We start from the raw sequence: 24,490 nt of genomic DNA on the forward strand, positions 1-24,490 counted from the left end.
ATCCTGCCATATGTCTCCCAGTGTGGCCAGTCCAACCGTTTCCCAATATGTCCTGATAATTTTCCTGAGCTGGCTGTCCCCCATAGCTAGGGAGACCAGTGGCACATGCGGGGAACACGGGTGCGGGCTCTCAATCAGCTGGCACATTCTATGCCAAATTCTCCACCCCAGCAGCAACATACCTGGGCATCCTTGCAAGTCCGACCTAGGGACCCAGACAACCTCTTTTAGATAAAACGGGGCGCAGTCCCTCCCAACCAGCTTAGACTCAGGAGTTTCCTCATCAGAGAGCCATCTGGTCACGTACTGCAGTTGGCTGGCCACATAATAGGCCTCAAAGTTTGGCAGCTTGATGCCTCCCCTATCGTGGAAATTTTGCAGTTTCCACAAGGCTACCCTGTTGCGGATGCCGTGCCACAGGAAGTCCCTGCATACACTATCAAGTTTGACAAAGAACTTCCTGGGTATGAAATATGGTGTATTACTGAAAAAGTGCAAAAGCCTGGGCAGGACCACCATTTTAAGCATCGCCCCCCGGCCCACCATTGCCAGCGGCAGCTTCTCCCAAAACCGCATACTCTCGCGGATTTTCTTTACCGCCGCCTCAGCATTGTGCAAGTGTTCTTCCTTCACAGCATGATATACATCGATTCCGAGGTAGCGGAAAGACTCAGTCGCCCAGGGCACGGGCAACACCGGCAACCGTTCCAGTGGGACTCCAATAAAGCTCCCCAACGGAAACATGCTTGATTTGCTGGGATTAACCGCTATGCCGGACAACTCTGCATACTTTCCCATGACCTCTAAAATGTACTGGAGGTTTTCCTCCGGACACCTCAGGTACAACAACAGGTCGTCAGCATATAAGGATATCAAATGGTTCTCTCCCCCACCTCGATGCCAACCAGGTCATATTGCTGTCTGAGGTACACCGCCAGGGGCTCCAGGGCCAATATGTACAGCATCGGGGACCAGGGGCATCCCTGTCTGGTGCCTCTGCTAAGTCGCCACCTTTTGGATATCACAGATCCCGTGCGCACCCTGGCCAGTGGCTCGCTGTACAGCAGTTTCGCCCACCTCACATAGCCAGGCCCAAACCCGTACCTCTCCAAGGCCGCCAGCAACCACGGCCACCTCACTGAATCAAATGCCTTAACTGCATCTAGGGACACCACCACCATCTCTTCATCGCTTCTATTCCCCTCTTCAATCACTCGGTGAAGTCGCCTGTGATTGTGAGTTATGTTCCTGTTGGGGACATAGCCCGTCTGATCCGGGTGTATCAGTTTACTGATGACCCTACGTAGCCTGTTGGCCAGGACCGCCGTAAGGATCTTGCTGTCCTGGTTCAGCATCGACAGCGGCCTATAAGATCCACAGCTTTGTCGGGGTTTATTAGGCTTGGGGAGCGGCACTATCAGCGCCTCTCTGAGCGTTTCCGGTAACCGACCCTTCTCGAAAGATTCATTGAACATTTCTAGCATCGGGGGGAGTACCTCTGCTCCATACACCTTATAGAACTCACTAGGGAGTCCGTCCGTGCCCGGGGTCTTACAAGTGGGCAATCCCTTCACTACCTCCTCCAGTTCCTCTAGTGTAATAGGCGCGTCCAGCTCCTCTCTTTCTTCCTCACTAATCCTGGGCAGCTCTATATCTTCCAGTGTAGTTCTGATCTCTGCCTGATTTTCTCCCCCTATGTCCTCATACAGTGCTTTATAGTAATCAAGGAAGGCTGCATTAACTCCTTCTTGGGTGTCTACCTCCTCTCCGTCCTCTCTAACCATCATCCTGATCGGGGGCCTAGGGGTTTCTCTCTTATATAGCCAAGCCAGTAGGCGGCCAGTTTTGTCTCCACCCGCATGCTGCCTCTCAACATATTTCCTATAGTTAAGGTTACAAAGCCTCTCCCAAAGCTCCGAACACCGCTGCTGCAGCTCAAGTACTAGGTCTGCATCCCCTCCTGCCTTGTTACATTCGCACTCCAGTTGTCTCTCCGCCTTCTCTAACTCCATCAGAACCCCACCCTGCAGGCCCTTCGACTTGGAAATAGCGTCCCCCCGTAACACAACCTTGAATGCCTCCCAAAGTGTGCCCGCCGAATCTACACTGCCCGTGTTAACCTCAAAGTACCGCTGGATCGCCTCCCTGATGTCCTCCCTAAAAACCGTGTCCTTAAGCGCCTCCGCACGGAGGCGCCATGTAGGTATTCGTGCACGAGGGCGGCCATATTGCCAGGTCAGCACTAAGGGCGAGTGGTCCGATAGGACCCTCGCTTTATATTCAATTTGAGTGGTCGCCAACACCACTTCTGACGTGGCAAAAAAATAATCCAATCTCGTGTGTAAGCTCTGTGGGGCAGAGTAGTGAGAATACTGCGAGGTACCAGGGTATTTCAGTCGCCAAACATCCGCCAGCCCAAAGTCGCCCAGTAACGTCTGTAGTACTCTGGCCGCCGGGGTGGGCCGATCAATCCTATCATCGGACCTATCAGCCCTTGGGTCGAGAACACAGTTAAAATCCCCTCCCCAAATAATCGCTCCCCCCACACATGTGCCCAGACGGGTGCATAGGGTCCTGAAGTATGCGGCAGCATTCTGATTGGGGGCATATGTGTTAATAATGCAAACCTCTCTATCCTCCACCAGGGCTCTGAGCATAACCAACCTGCCCTCCGTGTCCACCTCCTGCCACGTGATTTTGAACGGAACGTGCGGTGCTACCCAGATTAGCACTCCCCTGGCATAGGCAGAGTACGGGGAGCCCACCACCATGCCACTCCACTTTTTCTCAACCAGTTCTAACTTGTGTCGGTTCAGGTGTGTTTCTTGCAATAGTGCGATGTCAATCCTCTGCCTTTTGAGGTACAACATAACTTTATTCCTTTTTAAATAACTATTAAGTCCCCTAACATTCCAGGTGACAATCTTAAGGTCTCCCATGGCAAGCTCGTTCCCCCCTGTCTCCCATGTAGCGACCCCCAACCGCCCCCATGACACAGCTAACATTTTGGTCCAGTAACCCCTCATATAAGCTCAAACTCCCTTCAACTATATACACAACTAAACCCCAACTCCCCTCCCCTCCCCCCACCCGTACCTTCCCCAACATCACACACCCCAACTGCTGCCCAGCTCCAGCTTCAGAGCTCAGGCACCCCCACATCTAGCTCCGCAAACACCGATCGGCGAACGGAGCCCAGTAGGGTGAGGTCACCCTAGTGGTCACCCAACTAAAACTATTGTGGGGTAAAGAGTATCGCCCCGTAAGGCTCCCAATCAAGTAAAATTTCACAGTATCCTGACAAATAGTGCGGTCATCTGACCTTCTTTACCAAAAGTGTCACACCGACTATATTCAAGTCCCACGAGCCACGCCATCTTGCGACGCCATGTTATGATTCCCGTGTCTCCTCCGAGCCCTTTCTGGGCCGAGCTTCTGGTTCCTGGGGGCATCCATGCGCATCGAGCCATCCCATGGCATCCTCCGGAGTTTCAAAAAACAAGGTTTTATGTGCATGGAAGACCTTCAATTTTGCAGGATAGAGTAACATATATTTGTGGCCCGCTTCTCTCAGCCTCCGCTTTACAGACCCAAAGTTCATGCGGCTACGCTGTACAGTCAAAGTATAATCTGGATAAGCCGTGATGTTTGCCGCTCCTCTCGTGATCGTCCCTCCTTTGCGGAAGTATTCCAGTATTCTCTCCCGGTCGCGGTAATTAAGGATTTTGGCGATCACAGGCCTAGGCGGGTTCCCGGGAGGTGGCCTCCTAGTTAGGGCTCTATGTGCTCTTTCTACCGCAAATCCTTGAGATAGGGCCCCTCCAGATATCTCCTGTAGGAGCATGGATTCGATGAAATCCGTAGGGTCGCGGCCCTCCATCCCCTCCGGTAGGCCCACGATGCGGATGTTATTGCGGCGGGCTCGTCCCTCAGCCTCCTCCGCTCTGCTCTCCAGGTTGCCCATCCTTTGTGTCAGGGCATGCAAGTCGGCCTTATGAGTGGCGCAATCTGCTGTATTCGGGCCAACTTCTTTTTCAAGGGCCTCCGTGCGCTCCGCCAGGGTCCTGACATCTTGCCGTAGCAGATTAACGTCCTCTTGGACCTCTCCAACCTTGCGATCCAGTGCAATCTTCAGTTCCGTAACGGCCAGTTCCAACTTGGATTCCCAGGCCGCCCTCAGTTCCACAATCGCCGCCAGGATTTCTTGGTTGGTGCACGAAGAAGTCGTGCCACTCCCAGCCAGCGCTTCCTTACTTTTGGTAGTGTCCTGGCTCGGGGGAGTTCTAGTGAAGTCATCTAAGGTAGGCTGTTTCCCCTTCGGCCGCACCGTCCTGTTCGACATGGCTCGGAAAATCGATCGGTTGCTAGAGTAGCAAGTTTGTGTACAGTGCACCGTCACAGCTAGGCCACCGCACAACTCGCCTCTATTCCAGTCCCGGGCCCCGGTCGGCCATTTTGAGTCGCCCTTTGTTCACGGAGTCTTTTATCCCATAGCCACCGATCTCCGTCGCTGTTAATCCGATTCTCTCCAAAAGTTCACAATGCGTGGCCAATACTTTCACACACCATCCTGTGTGTCGTCGGTGGTCAGCGATACGTCGTACCGCACATATCTGCCCGGATCGTTGCAGGATCTCGGGAGCTCCTCCAGGTCGCGTCCTCCTACATGGCTCTCGTAGCCACGCCCCTTAGCCGGGCTGGACAGTTATGGAAAAATGAAGTGTTTACCACCAGGCATGAACTGAAGTCCGACCTGCGGGGGGTAGATGTCCCCCCTGTGCTTTACCTCCAGTTAAGGAGCGTCATGCACGGCGCTCGATGGGGTGACTCCCTTAAGCGATCCCTGACACCGTTTGAACACATTATGAGTACACCCCAGGCGTCGAGGGGCCTTGTATCTAAAATGTATAAGACACTCATTACGAAGGGTCCAAGTCAACGTCCACAGTCAGAAGTAAAGTGGGAGGTGGATTTAGCCACAGAAGTTAGGCCGGAGTTGTGGGAGAGCATATATAGAGCGGTTTGGTCATCTTCTGTTTCCATGCAATACAAGATGCATAATGTTAGACTACTGCTGAGGTGGCATTACACTCCCCTTAGACTATCTAAAATGTTCCCCGGAACATCTCCCTACTGTTGGAGGGGATGCCAAGAACGATGCGACTACTGGCATCAATGGTGGAAATGTGACAGGGTCCAGGTGTATTGGCGGGAGGTGCTGGGCTGGATTTGAGCAGTGGATGGTGTTCATAGGGACATGTCGCCTACTCTGATATTGTTTGGGGTGGACTCAGAGGACGGGGAAACACATGAATCGTTGACGTACTTGCCACGCAATCTTTTACTGGCGGCAAGAGTGTGCTTAACTGTCAAATGGAAATCGGCAGTTCTCCCTTCAAAGAGGGAATGGCTACTGAAGGCACACACCATATACAAAATGGAAAGCCTTACGGCTGCAGTCAATGAATTGCGGAGAAATGTTGATGCTATATGGTTGCCCTTTCTAGAATACTACAATGCATGTTGGGAGACCATGGACTAATTGATATCTGTCGACGGAACAGCCGGCGAATAGAGCTGGGGGTGGTGACCCCCAATGCCATTTGCTCATCTGCCCTTAAGGTCTCTGACCGTGGCTTTGGTGTAGCCACCTGAGGTTAGGACAATGGGACCCTTTCCACAATATATGATGCGAGGACAATGTGTGGGAGCACAATGCTACTTCAAGTATTATGCCTGGTTTTTCTTCTATAACCTAATGGTTTGTCATGAGTGGTTAGGTGGTGGGTGGGTGGTGGGGTGGGGGATACGGGAAGCTGTTTTGCAAGACGTTAGTCGGACATTGCTCCGCTTTTTCTTCTTCTTTTTATGACGTTATTGCTTCATGATGACACTGATGGAAGATACTGTGATGGTAACATGTATTGAGGACGTTTTATGTGTTGTTTTATGTTGTAAAACGAGAAACGGTTAATAAAAAAGTATTCTAAAAAAAAAAAAACATTCTGAACTGGGTTTGTAGTGCTAAATAGAAAAGTGTGCACATGTTTTATTTACTTCCACCTTGCATGGTAATTGAAATTAATCTGTGACGGAGTGAAACACATATTGCCCCAACCAGAGTAGTGGCATTCTTGGCCATGTCCTTGCACAATTCCTGCAGTGGGACAGTGGGAGCCCCTCTTGATGTAAAAGAGAATGTAGGAGCCCTCTCCCTTCCTAACACCTATATTGCTGCTGCATATTTAATAGACTTATCCAGCTTCGCGTTCTGGACAACCAGCGTGCCTGTTTCCCCCTAATCTGCAACTACTGCCTGATGAGATTTGTGATCCTTGCATGGACCAGGAACTGAGTCAGGATTTGGGAGGTAGGTTGTGGTGCTGTGAGCAGGCTTCTTTTCATCTGAGGAAAGGAGCTCTGGTAGCGTTTTACCCTGTTGCCTTGTTTTACATCACTTTCTTTTTTGAAATGACTTAAAGAGAAACAACCAAAGCATTCTGCCATGGGAATGATTCATGTAATCCAGTAAGAACTGGGATTGGTTTTAATGTGGGAAGGATAATTCCACTGTACCATATCTGGGATCCTGGCATGATGAGGTGGAGCCTTTTCTGGGTGATTGTGAACCCAGGCGTTGATTGGTAAAGATTCCCTATGGCAAGGAGCCTGGAAAGTGAACAATCAGAAGAGGCACGGGGTGGGCAGTGAACAGTAAGGTTGAAAAGAGTTTGGGATGGAATAGTGCATGGGATGGAGCACAAGACAGTCGGACAGATAGTGGGGTTAAGCCTGTGTTTAGATTTGAAGACTAGAAGAAAGTTTGGTCAAGAGGTACCATGAAGAGACTGGAGCAGTAGTACAGTCTGCTGACAACAAGAGTGGAGATCATCTTTTTAGCAGAATATTAGGTGAGGTGGGGGCAGATTCCCACGTTACAGAAGATTTGGGGGTCATCAGTAGAGAGATGGAAGGAGAAGACAAAGGGAGGGGTTAGTTTGAAAAGGGAGGAGGTATAGAGTGTAAGGAAAAGAGGGCCCAGGGTTGATCCTGAGGGGAACGCAACAGTGATGGGTATGGCGCAGTAGATGCCACTGTACAGAAATATATTAAAGCCAAGGTGACAGAAAGTAATAAAGAGAGAGTGGTGGCAAACACTGTCTAATGTGCAAGAAAGATCCAGGTGAGTGTGCATAGAATAGACCATCAACAATGTGGGTGGTCCCTAAAACATCAGAGTATTTATGAGGAAACACATATTAGGTCTTGTTCAAGCATTACTTGTAGAGCCCATTCTACACCAAGGGAAGGTGTGTATATATACAATACACGGCCCGCGGTAGTGGCCGTGTAGTTATGGTTAAGTTGCTAAACCCATTGGAAGACCACTTTTTGGGCGGTTTATAACTTTGCTCCCCGTGGACGGATGTGGATACAACTTTGCCAACAAAAGAATATGGGGACCGCTAAATGTTTTGGGAAAGTTGGGTGAGGTTTCGTGGAGGGAGGGCAAGTTATAGGGGGGGTCCCACATTTTTTTTTCCATAGGCTGAATGGGCAAAATTTTAACCAAATTTGCGGCAGCAGCAGGGGCTTGGTTCGAAAAGCATGCTTTTGTGTGTTTGGTGGAAATCCGACCAGTTACTTTGTTGCAAAGAAATGAAATGTATGTCTCAAAAAATGTGTGATATCTGGCTCTGCTCCGCTGACCCATTTCCCTGTTTGCTCCGTGGACAAAAGTCTCATTGGCTTGCAGTACGCCGTGATGTCGGCGTATATTGGACGCGGCCGGTGGTTGGCTGGAGGGAAGCGTGCTGTGCGTCAACATTTTTGGGAAACGCTGCCATGGTGTATCGGAGTAGAGTGCAGCACCAGAAGGGCCAGGAAAACATAGTTTACGCCATGTGGTGGTGGGAAGAAGGGATGGAAAGGGTGGGGGAGTGACAAGTGGTTCATCTGATATATCTCATTAGGTGGAAGAAGACTGGGGTGTGCCTGCAGTATCCGTGTATTGCGCCAATTCGCGGGTACCTCCACAGACGACTACCTTGTGTGGTGAATGCAGACAGCCTGTGATAGCTGGTGACTGATGGCAGATCAATGGCAGAAGGGGAGTGCATTGCACATAACATGAGCATTTTAACATACAGTGCACTATGGTGTGTTGCATGTGGTAAGGCTATAGCCCCTTCGATGGATGGGTGGAAGCCTTGCACCGACAACTATGTGCCCTGGTTGCAAGTAGATTTCACATTGTTGCCTTGTGTGTGTGGTTTGTCAACATTGCATACACTGTTTGTTCCATGGGTGTGAGGATTGTTAGCACATCCTACAGTGTGTAGTCCATGCTGCACCTGATGGAGTGAACAGTCCTGCAGTGTGTCCAGTGGGTGCAGTGTTGAAGTACTGTGTGCATAGCAGTGGATAAGGTTGAACTGCATATTTTATCAGCTTGGGTACTGTCCATTGCGCGGAATGCTGACTACTGTACTGCACCATGAAGTATTGGTTTTGTGCACTTAATAGAGTGCTGGGAGGGTTCTACGTTATTTCGCCGTGGTATTTTTCATCGCAGGTTTTTTCATCGCCGTTTTTTTTCTCGAAAAACTCATTGTTTTTTTTGTTTTTTCTTTGTATTCCCTTACACCCACAACCATATATTTAATTTAGTTTTTTTTCGAAATAAAAACAGCGATGAAAAAACCTGCGATGAAAAATACCGCAGTGAAATGCGTGTATACCTCTGGGAGCAGGGCAACCGTTGTGAAGATTTTGTGGTTGTGTTGCCAGTAATACAATGCTATGTGAATAGAAGTGGGTAGGGGTGCCGGACACTGTGGTATGTTTGTAGATTCGGGTAACTGTTACATGTGTGCATGCATTGCTGTATTATGGTGCGGGGGTTGGGTAGAAGTGTTGCTGCCTATGTTATGTTGTGGATTGTGGTACCTGGCCACATGTTTGCCTGCATGGCTCTGTTGTGCTGGGTGTCGGCAAGGGTTACACTGTTGGGTGCATGGCGAAAGGCCATAGGCTGTATGCCATGCACCCAAGAGCCTAGGGCTTCACCATAGCCACCACAACATAACGCAGCCATGTAGTTTTAAGTCTGCATCTCTCCGAGGGTGGTGACCTTTAAAGAATGGTTGTGGAAGACATTTTAGATGTGGTAGAACAGCAGAAGTGAGCTGATATGCGTACATTACCAAATGGTGTAGGTTATCGCACATTAGGGAGCCACATGTTACCATTTGTGTTTTCTTTGGTTTGCCCTTTATAACACCCTTCCTATGTTACGTTTGTGGATTGTGATACTTAGCCACATGTTTGCATTCGTGACTCTATTATGTTGTGGTGGGTGTGGGCAAGGCCTGCACTCTTGGGTGCATGGCCAAAGGCTGTAGGCCGTAGACCATGCACCCAAGAGCCTAGGCCTTAACGATAGCCACCACAACATGATGCAGCCATGCAGGTTTAATTCTGCATCTCTCCGATGGTAGTGACCTTTAAAGAGTGGTTGTGGAGGACATTTTAGACTTGGTAGAACACCCAAAGTGAGGTGATATGCGTACATTACCATATGCTGTAGGTCACTGCACATGCTGCACATTAAGGAGAATTGTGAGAATTTGCGTTTGCTATGGTTTGCCCCTTATATGACCCTTGCTGTAGGAAGTGCTTTAAGACATTGTGTCATGGAAGGAAGTCCTCAGCATCATACATTTAAAATATGGACCATGTACACAGCCACCCACATACCATTCAACACACCCAACGCAAGGTCATGCAGCCATGCATGCAAACATGTGGCCAGGATGAAAGTTGGCAGGCTCATTTGCAGATGGGGAGTGCATTGCACATGACATGAGCATTTAAACATAGGGTGTACTACGTTGTGTTGTGTGTGGTGAGGCCCTAGCGTCTTGGATGCGTGGCTGGAGCCCTTGCCCCGACAACTATGTGGGTTCCTTGCAAGTAGGTTTGACATCGTTGCGTTCTGTGTGTGGTCTGTGAGCATTGCATACATAGTTGGTTCCATGGGTGTGGTGATTATTAGCACATCCTACAGTTTTTAGTCCATGGCTGGAGCTTACGGTGTGAACACTCCTGCAGTATGTCCACTGAGTGCTGTATTGAAATACTGTGTGTAGAGAAGTGGATAGGGTTGAACTGGATATTTTATGTGCTTGGGTAATGTGCATTGCGCAGATTACTGACTACTGTACTGCACTTTCAAGTATTGGTTCTTTGCACTTACTGGAGTGCTGGGAGGAAAAACAATATTGCTACCTCTACTTAGTGGTGAAGGGTGCCGCTCCGGGTGAATCTGGATCCTGAAAATGTGGATACTTTTGGAGAACTTTTAACTGGAGGTGCTTTCAAATCACATGAGACGTGTACTCTGAGTGTGTAACGGTACATATGAAGTGCTGTACAGAAATGATACTGTTCGATGCAGAGGTCTTGGATGTGATTGCTGCATGCCTGTGTGACTATTTGATAGTATCTAATGAGGGCGTGCTGAAAAAACAATAGTGGAAAGGGAAGAAGGACTGTCCCTGCTTTACTGGAGTGCGGCCCTCGCTGTAGCTGGGAAAGCGCACATGCCACATTCTGCCCTTCTCAGCATGGTGGTCATGGAAATGGAACTGTGGGGATTATCCAATCGGGTGTCGAGGGTGTGCTTCACAGGAAGGGGCAGTAATATTTTTTCCCAATACTCTGTGTAGTGAGGTTGGCAGAGATGAAGAGACGCAGAGTGCTGATCGTGGGTGATACCTTTGTGGAAGATCTGCACAGGTATGCCGTGCAAAGAGGCATTGCTGTTAATTTTGAGTTGAAAGGAGTGGAGGCTTTCTGGGGCACTCTCTATGAGTGCAGTTTCGGCGGTATGGTTGACCTTTGCAGAAGTGTGGCTTCTGTCAGTACTGTTGATGTTGTCGTGGTGCATTATGGAGCTGAACATTTGGGGTACATGTCATGTGGACGTTTGCTCCGTCACCTAAAGAAGTTGATGAACGCAGTGATGCAGATTTTTCCCACTGCCAAGGTGGTTTTCTCAAGCATAACACCTAGAGGAGCATGGGACCATGCCAGTGTAATTTGTCCCCAGCCAGAGGTCGAAAGGTGTCTTATAAACAGAAGCATGTGTCACTTTATGTGCACTGCTGGGATGTTCTCCACTGACTATGACATCATTAATGAGCGAAATTTATACTGGTGCCATGCAAATGGCATTTCTTTGACCGCCATTGGCAATGCTGTGTTGTTTTACACTGTGCAAGAAGCGTTGAAGAGAATCCTGTTAAAATGTAAGGAGGAAAAGAAAACAGAAACTTAGATAAACAGCAAAAACAAACAAGGTTCTGTGCAAGCACGTTAAAAAATATATATATATATTTTAAAAAGGCTCTTTTTCAGAGCCACCACCACAGACGAAATCCCCAACCCTGGTTGAAATGCATTCCCCCACTCCTAGCGGTGTGGATGAATCTGGATGCAGAAGTCTTGAATAGTTTCACAGAACTTTCTACTGGAGGTGCTTGCGAATAATCCCAAAACTTGCAATCTGAATTTTTAACAGTACATATGGAGTGCTGTATAGAAATAATTGTGCTGGGTGCAGAGGTCTTGCCTGTGATTGGTGGATGCGTGTGTGACTATTTAACAGTACGCAATGAGATAGTGCTGGAAAAGAAATTGTGTAAAGGGAAGAAGGACTGCTCCTGCTTTACTGGGGTGCAGCCCTCGCAGTACTTGGGCAAGCGCACGTACCACAGTCTATGCTTCTCACCATGCTGGCCAATGGAAATGGGACTGTGGGGATTATCCAATCAGGTACTAAGGGTGTGGTTCACAGGAAGGGGCGGTAATACTGTTTTTCATTACTCTGCGTAGTGAGGCGGGCTGACATGGAGAAACGCATTGTTTTGATCTTGGGTGATGCCTTTGTGGTAGATCTGCACAAGTATGCCCAGGAAAGACACTTTGATGGTGATTTTGGTTTGGAAGGAGTGGGCCATTGTGGTGCGCTGTCCATGTCCGCAGTCAAGTGGCCAGTTTCGCTACTGTTCATGTTGTTGTCATGCATTATGGCGGCAAGCATTTGGGTTACATGGCTTGTTCACGTTTGTTCCATCAACTGAAGAGGTTGATTAATGCAGTGAAGAGGGTTTTTCCAACTGCGCAGGTGGTTTTCTCAGCCGTACCACCAAGAAGAGTATGGAACTATCCTAATGTATGTTGTTCGCAGCCAGAGGCTGAAAGGGGTCTCATCAACAGAAGCATGTGTGATTTCTTTTGTCCGCTCATGGGATGTTCTTCTGCAACAATGACATTGTTAATTCTCGAAATGCAAGAGTTTTTCCATGCAAATGCCATTCCTTTGTCCAGCATTGGTGATGCTCTTTTGTTTGCCCATATACAGGAGGCATTGAAAAGTTTACTGTAAGAATGTGAGAAGGAGAAGAAAACAGAAAACCCTATAAAAACCGAAAATAAAGGTGTTTCTCTAGAAGCATCTAAAGAAAAGGCTCTTTTCAGAGCCACTGCTAATGACGAAATCCTCTACCCTGGTTGCAATTTATTCCCCCACGCCCGCACACAGCACAAAAGCCACATCCAGGGATTTTGAGGATGGCGGGCATGGAAATGGGACTGTGGAGGCTAAGGGATTGCACAATAACATTTCTGGGTGTAGTGTCTATGCAGAGGAATGTTGTACAGAACTGATAGTGTTACATGGAGTACATGGAGAGCTCTTTAATGTGATTAATGGATGCGTGTGTCACTACTTACCAGTACCAGGGGGTGCTGGAAAGACGATAGTGGAAAGGGAAGAGGGACTGTTCCTGCTTTACTGGCCCGCCGCCTTAGCAGTACTTGGGGAAACGCATGTGCCACATACTACCGTTTTCAGCCTGCTGCCCATGGAAATGGGACAGTGGGGATTATCGGTACTGAGGGTGTGGTTCACAGGAAGGGGCGTTAATACATTTCTCCATTACTGTGTGCAGTGAGCCGGGCTGACATGGTTGCCATTACTTGCAAAGGTAGCGTAGCATAGCAGAAATTGTTCCAAAATCAGCCCAAAGCTATGTGGGTCGGTACTCTGTTCTGAAAAGCTACAAACAGAATGCGGAGCAGTTCTGGGGTGTGACCTTTTGAAGGGTTGCTGTGGAGACCTTGCAACCGGCAAATAGGCCTACATCTTTGAACCAAATACATACATGTCCAATGGCACATTGTGGGGTGTTTGTAAGCGTGTACTTTACCAATAACACTCTGCAGATTGCAAAACATTTTACTTTTCCACTGTCCGATGGTCCGGATTGTGTCCTGCGTGTGGGTGCGGTCGCATGGTGATGTCGCAAATGTTCTCTATTGGGATGGCTGTCCACAGGATGCGTTTTGGACGGAATACTTTGTGCGCATATGCATAGGTGTCCAATGTACACCGTTGGGATCTCTGGACTGATTAATAGTATGACACACGTGTGCCAACCATTTTGGGACACGCTGGGTGTTTGTAGGGTATAGCAGGTGGAATGTTTATGTGTACAGCTACCTGTAGGACGTGGGTGGGTGCCTCGAACTACTTAAAGTTCATCACAAGTTTCTCTGGATATGCTGGACAGGGGCCGTGTTACCAGGAGACAGAGGAAGAGATACGCATGCCTGTACTTGTGCAACGGAAAAACGTCCGTTCCCACAACTAGTTATAGGTGGTTCACAAGATGCAGACATGCGGTTCGTACTGGCGTGGTACGGATGCCTCCATTGTGATTGTGGATAGGCCGGGCAGGTGCGGTGTCCGTAGGAACCTTCCTTTTGCTTAATTGCGGTAATTCCTACCAGTACTGTGCGCCGCTGAGTCATAACAGGATTTTAAAAACAAAGGAAAAGCCACATACAAACTCAGGAACAATTTACATATCATCCTTCATTTCCACACATTAATAGATACTATTATGAAAAGGGAAGGGGTAGCAGAAGTGGATCAATATTGTGGGGAATCGGGGATTTGTACAAGTTGGTCGTGAGGGGAGGAAGGGATTGAGGTATCATCGTAGAAGAGCACTTTTTGGGTGGCTTATAACTTCCCTCCCCCTGGATGAATCCTCACCAAACTTTGCAAAAAAGGTATAGGCCCGCACTGAATTTCTTTGCAAAGTTTGGTGAGGCTTTGTCCGGGGGGGGGGCAAAGTTATAGTGGGGGTCCCAAAATGTCTTTTTTTCCCATAGACTGAATGGAGATGAACTTTGCTCACGCCTACAGCCCAAACTGCTGGACGGATTTTCACCAAATTTGCAGCCGGAGCGGCGGCTTGGTCCCGAAAGCATGCTTCTGTAAATTAGGTGGAAATCCGTCCAGTAGTTTTTTTTAAAACAACCAAAAAGTAGGTCCAAAAAAATTGCTGATATTTGGGTTCAGTCCGCAGACTCACTTCCCTGTTCGGTCTGCGGACAGGATTCCGAATGGCTTAGAAGGCAACATGGTGTTCTCGGACATCGGACACGTCCACCGATTGGATGGTGAAAAGCGTGAAATACGTCAGATTTGTGGAAACGCCCGCCATGTTGGATTCACGGTCAGCGGCCGTGTCCGCGGACATTGCGGTAAAAACATGTAAAAAAACACAACATTGCATTTATCAAACTTATCAAATAATCTCTGGGGAGGTGAGGGGTGATGAGGATGGGATGGGATATGGCTGCAAGAAGCAAAAAGACTGGTGTTTTTCACCTTTGAAAGTTCGAGAACCGTCAGGATGTTCACGTACAGTCCTGTGAAGTTCGCAGACAGTTCTGCATTACAGGGTTGGTGAAAAGCAGTTGTTGGATGGCTTATAACTTTGGCGTGACTTAATGAAACTGCATGACATTTTTCAATGATCTTCTTGACCTGATTCCGAATGAGTTTGCAAAGTTTGGTGGGATTCTGTCAAGAGGGTGCAAAATTAGAGGGGGGTCCCAAAATAATGTAAAGGCTTATAAATGAGGTGCCATTTGACGAATCTACAGTTAAATTGGCAAACTGATAATCGATCTAGACATAAATGTTTTTGCGAAGTTTGGTAGGATTTTGTCAAGAGGGGGCAAAATTATAGGGGGGGTCCCAAAATATTGTAAAGGCTTATAAATGTGGTGCCATTTGACTAATCTACACAAAGGTTTGCAAAAAGATTATAGATCTAGATATAAATGTTTTTGCAAAGTCTGGTGGGATTCTTTAAGAGGGGGCAAAATTAGAGGGGGGAATCCGAAAATATTGTAAAGGCTTATAAATGTAGTGCAATTTGACAAATCTACACAAAAGTTTGAAAAAAGGTTTTAAATCTAGATATACATGTTTTTGCAAAGTCTGAATGGATTTTGTCAAGTGGGGGCTAATTTATATGACTATTGTATGTGCATACATTTGACATATTTGAAAAAATAAAACATAGGTGGATTTCCAGGAAACTTGTGTAAGGAGCATTGGCAAGGACCTTAAAGCATGGTTTTGCAAACGTGTCTGTGTTTTATTTTTTGACAAGTGTCATAATGTAGGTACAAAAAATAGTGATATACCTTTCGTGACTGAGGTGTAGCCTGTGGCCATGGGCAGTGGCCACATTGTCTGGGTCATGGAATATGGTCATGATCCGGACAATCTGGCTACTGGCCATGACAACGAGGGACAACACATGGGGTTAAAAATGGCCATGTCCACCTGGGACTGGCTTTGTGGTAAAGTTATTCGAAATTGGGGTAGGTTTGAAAGGGAAGGAAAATGTGCTTGTGGTAATATGGTCATAGGGTTCTCTTTTCGCCTTCTGTAGGCTGCCATGGAAAGCGAAGAGGGGCCCTGTATGGAACCCCGCCTTCCCTTTCCATGGTGCCCATCTTGGAAAAGGATTTTCCTTCCTAGACGGGACCGTCGTAAGAAAAATCCTTTTTTTTTTAGCACCCCGAGTTCCTGCATAACACAAAATGCAAATGGAAATGTTGGAAAATCTTATTGAGTCTATGTACTTTACTGAGCAATGTAAAGTAAATGGAGTCTATACGTTTTTTTTTAGTTCTATTTTTTAACTGTGGAAGGTGGTTCCTAAAGGAACATTTCTTTTGTTGTTTTCGGGTGTATTTGTTTTTTTTTGGCAGGAGAGCTTAGAACGAAAGGTGGGGAGGGAAATGAGGGAAGAGGCACCAAACATTAATATTGAGGGGCAGGTGGACAGGGGAACATGTTGCACGTCTGTTATTTCTAAGGTCGGGGGCAGTGTTTCTCATGCTCCTTGATTACAGCAGTGGTGGTGGCTCTTGGGGAAGAGGGATGGCATTAGATGATGCCATTTTAAGATAAATAGCAGTTTTGCTAAAAGTATCTACTGTATACTAGATTGTTAATGGATAATGAGTAGCAATAGGTGTAGGAGCTGTGCAAGAGAAATTTTGAAGTTGAAAGTTCCTAGATCAGTAGAAAATACAGTTCCGAACTGTCCGCGAAGCGAGTATTTTATCGTGAAGTGCGGACAGGTTCTCGGATACGTCATCATGCCGGGCGCCAGCCTATGGTCATGTGGCACTGTCCGGAAGGTTCGCAATGAAGTCAGATCTTCGTAGACGTCTACGGATGCAAAACCAGTTGAAATAGTTGCATAAAGTGTATAGAAGTGTTAAAAATGGTTCTAGAAGGTGGGAAATGGCAGAGTTTTATGGTGACACTTTGTAAATTGGACAGAAATATTGCTATATTGGGTAAGTATATTAGTAAGTTGTAGGAAAATAGCATGCACTGGTAAAAACCCATTAAATTCACTGAAAAAATGTTGTTAAAGGGATGTTATGGTTAAATTGCACTAATAAAAACCTATGAAATTCAATGAAAAAACATGGTTAAAGGGACGTTATGGTTAAGTTGCACTAATAAAAACCTATGAAATTCAATGAAAAGACGTTGTTAAAGGGACGTTATGGTTACAAGTAAAACCGAAAACCCCCAGCAATTCACCAGCAACCATAACTCGCGCCACCACCGTGTACTGCTAAGACTAACACCCAGGGCATCAAAGATGACATCACAAATGTCATTAATGACATCACTGATGACATCATGTGTGAAATACATTTTGATGAAAAGTTCCTAGACGGAGTTGTGTTTATATTGTTGGTAACAAGATTTCAGGAGTGATCGGGAGACCTATCAGGAACTACTTAATCTATTAAAGAATGTACTCATCTAAAATCATTGTATTGGAGTGTTGTTGTCAATACAGAAACCTAATCATATATAAACATAGGCAATGACTGCAGTACAATAGTTATAATCTTGTAATTTTGGATAGTACAATAATGAATGCTACCTTATCAGAGTTTTGTGTAATCTAAAATATGTAATAACTTGCTAACAATTCAAGACTTACAACACTTGTGCTAGTACAAACAATACATATGAAGAACCACAATGCATACAAATCAGAGGCACATACAGGGAAACTAAAGAAAGGAAGAAAGAAACAGCATCATCAGAAAATCTTAATAACATTAAATTTTATCTTCATGTATACAAATTAATTGTGTGTTTGAGGCCTGCTCATTTCCACATGTATGTGCACCATGAGCTGAGACCAAACCTTGAGGAAAGTACTTTAAGAACATATGATAAGGTTAACGTCTAGATACATAGCACATTTTCAATTTTAATATTCTGACTGTCAGTGAAAAAAAACACCTGGCTTATATATTTCAGTGAACAAAAACAAGTGGCCCAGGGATGTGATGTCATCTTTGATGTCCTGGATGTTAATCTTAGCAGTGTAGGCTAATTTGGCCTTAATATAGTGCCACTGCAATGAGGGGATACAGATTACACGCAAATAAACTAGGTAGTCTAGGGATAGGGGGAAACACAGCCAAGACGTGCAAAAAATGCAAGTGCAAATTAGAAAAAAAGTAGGCTCTGACCATCAATAAAGTAAAGCGAACAGTCATAAATGCAATGACCTGCATAAATATATCTCATGTCTAGTGCAAATAACGTAAGTGCAATAATGTAAGAAATGAATAGATAGCATGTATCAAAAAGGAAGATAAAATGCTAATACATACACAAGAAAATATCAAATATCGCATAAGGCATAAGCAAAGTCACTAATCATCAAGGTTCGTTATTGTAAAAAACTCTTGAATTGATGTTACTAAGTAAAAATACATGTTCAAGTTCATAGATGAAAGTGCATAGTGCAAGTACAAATAAGCATGAATGTAAAATCTACTCCTAGTGCAAAATAATAATCCAATGATGAGCTACAGAATAATAAACGTAGTAACGCTATATGTAACCTTCAATTTAACTTCATCAATCCTATTGGATACCTCTTAGACTTCCACAGTCTATATACAATAGTAGAAACGGTTTCACTCAACAACAAAAGGAAAACTGCAATATGGACCACATACATGAACCACCATTGTACACACAATTCCAAAAACAGATACAGCAATAATACATCATCAATCTTGAACGTGTCTACCATTAAAGTGCTAGACAAAGTCGTCTAAAAAACTTCTGAAACCCCAGGTAACATATATATATATATATATATATATATATATATATATATATATATATATATATATATATATATATATTATAGGGCAGCACTTAAGTCATAAGAAATCCTAAAATTTCTTTTGTTAATTACTTTTGACTTGCATGATGGATTTGGATGACATTTTCCAAATCAATAGTTTGTCATGGTTAATTCCAGACTGAACAGTTTGGGAAAGATGTGTTAAAAAATTAAAACGTTATTAAGATAGAGACAAAAGCAGTTTTCAGCCTACTCCCATTCATTTTCCCAAAGAGAAAAAGTCAAAATTTGGTAAAGACGAACCACAAAAACTGCTGGGTGGATTTAGACCAAATAAGAAACAACTTGGGCACGAAGTGTTGACTTTATTTCCCCCTGCTCCCAAAAGAATAGCTATGTCTCCCCATGGTGCTTTGCAGCAGAGAGCCTTTTCAGAAATGAAAAACTGCCATTGTTTTTTCTGCTCGATGCAAGCGATTACCCGGGGAATGCAAAAACAAAAAGAGCTCAAAAAGCTATTTGGAGGAGGACAAATTATGCAATAGCATCAGGCTAGAGGTGGGGAGGGGAAAGAGGATGTGAAATTGGAGACTTGGGGGTGGCCTGGAGAGCCAGTTACAGTTCAAACGTGTTGGGATTATCTGGGGAATACCAGGGGAATCTCGCAAGATTCCCGTGGCTACAACGGGAGACACGCTCGGAAAATAAATTGTGTCACATGAACCAAAGAGTGAAAGGGGGTAATGGGAAAGAGCCTGGGAGGGAAAAAGCAGCTGAGGGGAGTGGGGGGGACCATGGAAAGAGGAGGAAGGCACTTGGTGAGTGCCAGAGAGGACTGGGGTGAGTTTTTTTTTATTTTCAAACGTTTTCTGATGATCAGGGGAATATCACAGGCATGGGAAGTTCATTGCCGTTTTATGTGTGGTTCAATGCCATTATCGGGGGAATCGGGAGGGAATGAAACAAAAAGAACATTTTACACCTACAGTTACTCCATCTACTAGGCAGGGGCTAATGGCTCTTTGTGCCAATGGCCAGGGCCATAGGCCACAGCTAATGGGCCCCAAAGAAACCTATTGGTGCAACGTGTACAGTGACCACAGCCAAAGGCTATGGCTAATGGGACACAAAGGAACCTATTGTTGCAACATGATATTTACATCTTTAAATGAATAAATGGCATTGCTCCTCTGTACTTAAGAGAGCTAATTCAGCCATATCACCCGATGAGACAACTACACTCCAGTGACAGTCATCTTTTGGTCATTCCTCAATCAGTTTACACATCTCGAGGTGACAGAAGATTTTCTGTCTTTGGTCCCAGGTTATGGAATTCTCTACAACTCAGGACAATGAGCTCTCTCTTGCAATTTCACCGAGCACTGAAAACTTTTCTGTTTAGGTAGATGGCCCTTTGTATTCTGGGGGCACTGCTTTGATCTATATCATCTGCCTTTGTCGATGTCATGTGCGCCAATATACGATTAAGTTCATTTGGTGCGCGTTACAAATACATAAAAATCAAATCAATCAAACATGTACAGTGGGCATGGCAGAAGGCCATAACCACTAGCCATGGGTGTAGGTAACGGCCAGAGGGCCACAAAGAAACCTAATGTTACAACATGTACAGTGGGCATGGCAGAAGGACATAACCACTGGCCATGGGCATAGGCAAGGGCTAGTGGGCCCCAAAGAAACCTATTAGTGGAAACATTTACAGTTATGTTATGTTGATTTATACTGTGCACCGCTACCATTTGCATGGTCTCCAGGTGCTCACACGGCTCTGTAAGAAAGTGGGTGGGGCAGGTTAGTGAGGGAAAAGGGATAGGATAGAAGTTGTGCTCTTCTGTTAGTGCTTGCAGAACCAGGAGAAACTGGTGTCTGTATGTGTCAGCTTTCTGAGTGTGCTTTGATTATCTTCGCTAGCCTTGTTGTGTCTGGAGGGGTAACGTCCAGCGACTGGGTTGTTTGTGGCTTTTTGTTCTTGTGGCGGATGTGTGGCTTGCATGTTGTGTGTGGTATGGCTGGCCATTGAGCATGTGTGGTGTGTGGGAGGAATGGTGGAGAGGAGCAGGAGCAGGAGGTGGTTAGTTGGATGAGCACAGCAGGATTTGAAGCAGTGGGAAACTTCACAGGACAGCCAGATTCAACACAGTGTCAAACATTGAAGGGCAGCAAGATTGATAATAGAGGCAACATTCAAAAGGCAGCAGGATACAAAAAACGTTAGTTAAGAGAGTAGTAAGGTGATCACTTTTCAACATAAATTCAGCACTCGCATTTGAAGCAAGTCCACTTTAAATGATGTGATCAGTGATGTCATCTCTGTTGTCATCATTGTGGTCATATGCTACGCAACGGGGTGCAAAGTTAATGTGCACCTGCTAAATGCTAGCCCTGAATTTCAAAGGTTTTGTTGAATTAAATCTGATCACCTTAACTCTCTCATAACAAAGATTTTTTCCACTGAATTTCAAAGGTTTTGTTGCTATGTTTTTTTCATGTTAAATCCGATCACCTTAACTCTCTCTTACCTAATATTTTTTCATAGAATATATTATAGTATGGCGAGTATCAAGTTCAATAGGAAACCCAAAAATGTAATTGCTAATAACCTTTAACTTATTTGGCTGATATTTTGCAAACATGAAGTTTGTCACAGCCCCCCGTATTCCGGAAATTATGGGAAAGACGTGTTAATAAAATGAAAAAGTTATTAAGAAAGTACAAAAACATCATTTTTTGGCCTACTCCGAATGATTTCCCCTTAGAGAAAAAGTGCAGATTTCCACACAGCACACAGGAAAAAAGCGCTGCATGGAATTTGACTAGATACGAAACAACTTATTTGTTCGATGTGAGCGATAACTGGGGTTATTTCTGAAATAACTGGGGTTAGGCAAAAACGAAAAGTGGCTTTTGGAGGAGGAAAAAGGAGGAAATGGCATCAGGCTGCAGGTGGGGAGAGGGAAAGAGGACACAATGTGAAATTGGCTAGTTGGAGGGGGGAGGCTTGGGACCAAATTCAGAGCTCAAACGTTTTCTCATAACCAGGGTTATTTTCATAAAACCAGGGTTAAAGTAAAAAACGGGATCGGGAATGAAAATGCATCACATGAATGACTGTGGTTATTTTATGAATAACAGTGGTTATTTTATGAGAACCAGGGTTATTTGTAGTACATTATTATTATCAGGGTTATACTAACTGTGGTTATTGGAAAATGTTTTTTTAAAAGCGTTAAAAAAAGGTGATTAATGCAAAAGAAAATGGAATGTTACCGCTAGGTGCGGGTAATGGGTGATGCCGAAGACTATGGCTACTGGGTTACTTTAAGGAACCTAATGGTGCAATATGGAAAGTGGACATGGTCAAAAGCTAGTGGTCCCCAACAACACCTATTAGGGCAACATGTCAAGGGACCATGGCAAAAGGCTGTGGCCACTGGCCATGGCCAAAGGCCATAGCTAGTGTGAAAGGGGTCCCTAGGGGTCCCTCGTGGTATGGAAACAAGGCAATAACCATACACGAAAAGATGCGCCAGACACAAGGTTCAAATTCCCAATGCTAGAGTTTATTGCAAGCAAAAATAGTATCAATTGGCCAATTCTGATCTCACGCCCCGTGACGTGAGTTTCCTAGACCTCGAGGGACGCAAGAGAGCGAATTACGTACATCAGTTACATATATACAAAATGCATATCATACAATCAGCAATGTCATGTTTAACACCCCTCTTTATTAAGTTCTTTTGAACTCGGGATGACGATGGACATATCCGACGCGTATGACGATTATGACACTTTCCATGTCTATTCTCGTAACAATGTGCAATTAGAAAGTGCGGAGGCATCTTTTAGTTGTTGAACAGAACACGGTGGTTCTGTTCTTGGAAGCAAGCTGCACACGGGGGAAGAGTCACATTCCAAGCTTTGCTATCTATGAGGTACTATTTGTGTCCTGGGAGCCGACACGTTCTAAAGGGTTTTGCGAGGGGGGGCCGTAGGAAGAGCATAATTCAAGCCTTTAGCTGTTTTTATTCTAACATATTCTACCATCGTACGAGACTGGCTGGCAGCTGTGAAGTGATTAAATGCCCTGCAGCTCTCTCCCAAGGCTACAGAGAGGGAGCGTGGGCATTCCTCTCTGGGCTACTCATGCAGAGTTTCAACAAACTCTTCAGTCCCGCAACCTTGTCCTTTCATATTCAGACAACAATGTTAACAGTTGAGCAGACTAAGCAGAATTCACATGAATTGCAAGCTGCAAAGCAGTTTTAGACAGAAAGCAATGAGCAATGGTTAAGAAGCAAAATGGTGATTCTTGCTACATTTAAAATGGCCGCTTGTTGGTCAAGCATAGCAGTTTATATTTCTATAATTCGGTGCATAAAACGGTTGGCCCACGGCCATCAAGTTACGTCTGTCATTCAAATGAAGTGTATTCATTTTTCCAGATTGACAAACCCTCCTTTTGGCCGTATGCCAAATGTCTTATTCATTTGTTGTATCCTCCTCCAATGAGGATAAGTCTGGGGTATCAATGTCTAAACCATCTTCATCATTAATGTCTATCGCCATGAATTGTTTTACTGTTTTTGTTTCCTCAGTGTCTCTGTTATTTCGGCCATGCATTTGTTTTCCTCTCGACACCATGTGCATACATCCCTTAGTACATCCATCAGTTATTTCAGTGCAGACTGTTGGTAAGCATTGTATGCAACAGCAGCATGTTATGAATATCCCAAGTACCATCATTAGTATCGAAATTAACTTCCATCCCCAAGACCGCAATAATCCCCAAAACCAGGATCCTATCCCCCAACCCCCTTCTTCAGTGGAGAGTGTGGAACTTATGATATGTAGTTTCCAGATCGCTTTAAATATCGTAGGGGAGTAATCATCTATATACACACAGCATGCAGTTTTTACGAGTTTGCAAACTCCCCCACAATCAACTAATATAATATCGAGAGCCATCCTGTTTTGAAGTGCCATTAGTCTTATTCCTTTTTCTTCTAACGTCATATTCAATAAAATATCCGTTGTTGAATCTATTGTTTTTTGTAATATTCCAGACAGTTTTCTTATATTGTAAGAATTCTCTATTTGGGACAAGAATGGTATAAATGATTTGGCTATATCCATTGCTATCATTCCATCCTCGCTACTCCTTTGAGTTCTACCTTTTGTTCGTCTGGCTACTTCTGCTGTCTCCAAGAGGAACACTCCTGGAAACAGTAGACCTAGGTAGCATGTACCTCCCCAGTTCCTAGTTAAGCATGGATATGCTTTTTCTCCACATATAAAGTAAACAGGGTCCCCTACGTACATGGGTTCTATTTCGTGTTTTAAGACCACTGTGTTTAAGCAGTTGCTAAACGTTCCTACTTTGTAGGAACCCTTTTTCTGTAGACATAGGGGAGCAGTTTTGGGGCTGTGATCCACTGTATAGGCAGGGGGCACAGCATCTTTGTTCCATTCATCCCTCATTCGAAATGTCATTACTGATGTTTTTTCGGTGTCCGCTCATTTGGTCGAAAAAAAAAGATCGAATGACCATTTGGTCGAAACCAAATGGTCGAAAAAAAAATGGTCGAAATGTTTTATTTATTTATTTATATATATATTTTTGTTTTGTTTGGTTAAAAAAAAAAATAATTTTTCAAAAGTGGGGTTGGGGGGGGAACCCCCCCCCCCCCAAACAAAAAATAATGGAAAAAAAAAATAATTCGACCATTTGGATTTCGACCATTTGGTGTCGACCAAATGGTCATTCGACCATTTGGTTGTCGACCAAATGACTGGTAGCCAGTTTTTTCTGCTGGCGGGGTTGGTCTATTTTGCCTATTTAATCTATCTAGTCTTGTTATCTTTCGTGTATTCTTTCTCATAGGTTCTAGTGC

General features: G+C 45.1%; 1 protein-coding gene across 3 annotated transcripts in view; it reads left to right on the top strand.

Annotated features, from left to right (window-relative positions):
• LOC138453539 (gamma-aminobutyric acid receptor subunit rho-1) overlaps positions 1-24,490 on the top strand; it is a 720,362-nt gene that overhangs the window by 551,093 nt on the left and 144,779 nt on the right. The window lies entirely within an intron of this gene.

This window comes from Ambystoma mexicanum, chromosome 4p (assembly GCF_040938575.1).
Source record: "Ambystoma mexicanum isolate Mex_15411 chromosome 4p, UKY_AmexF1_1, whole genome shotgun sequence".
NCBI classification, from domain to species: Eukaryota; Metazoa; Chordata; class Amphibia; order Caudata; family Ambystomatidae; genus Ambystoma; species Ambystoma mexicanum.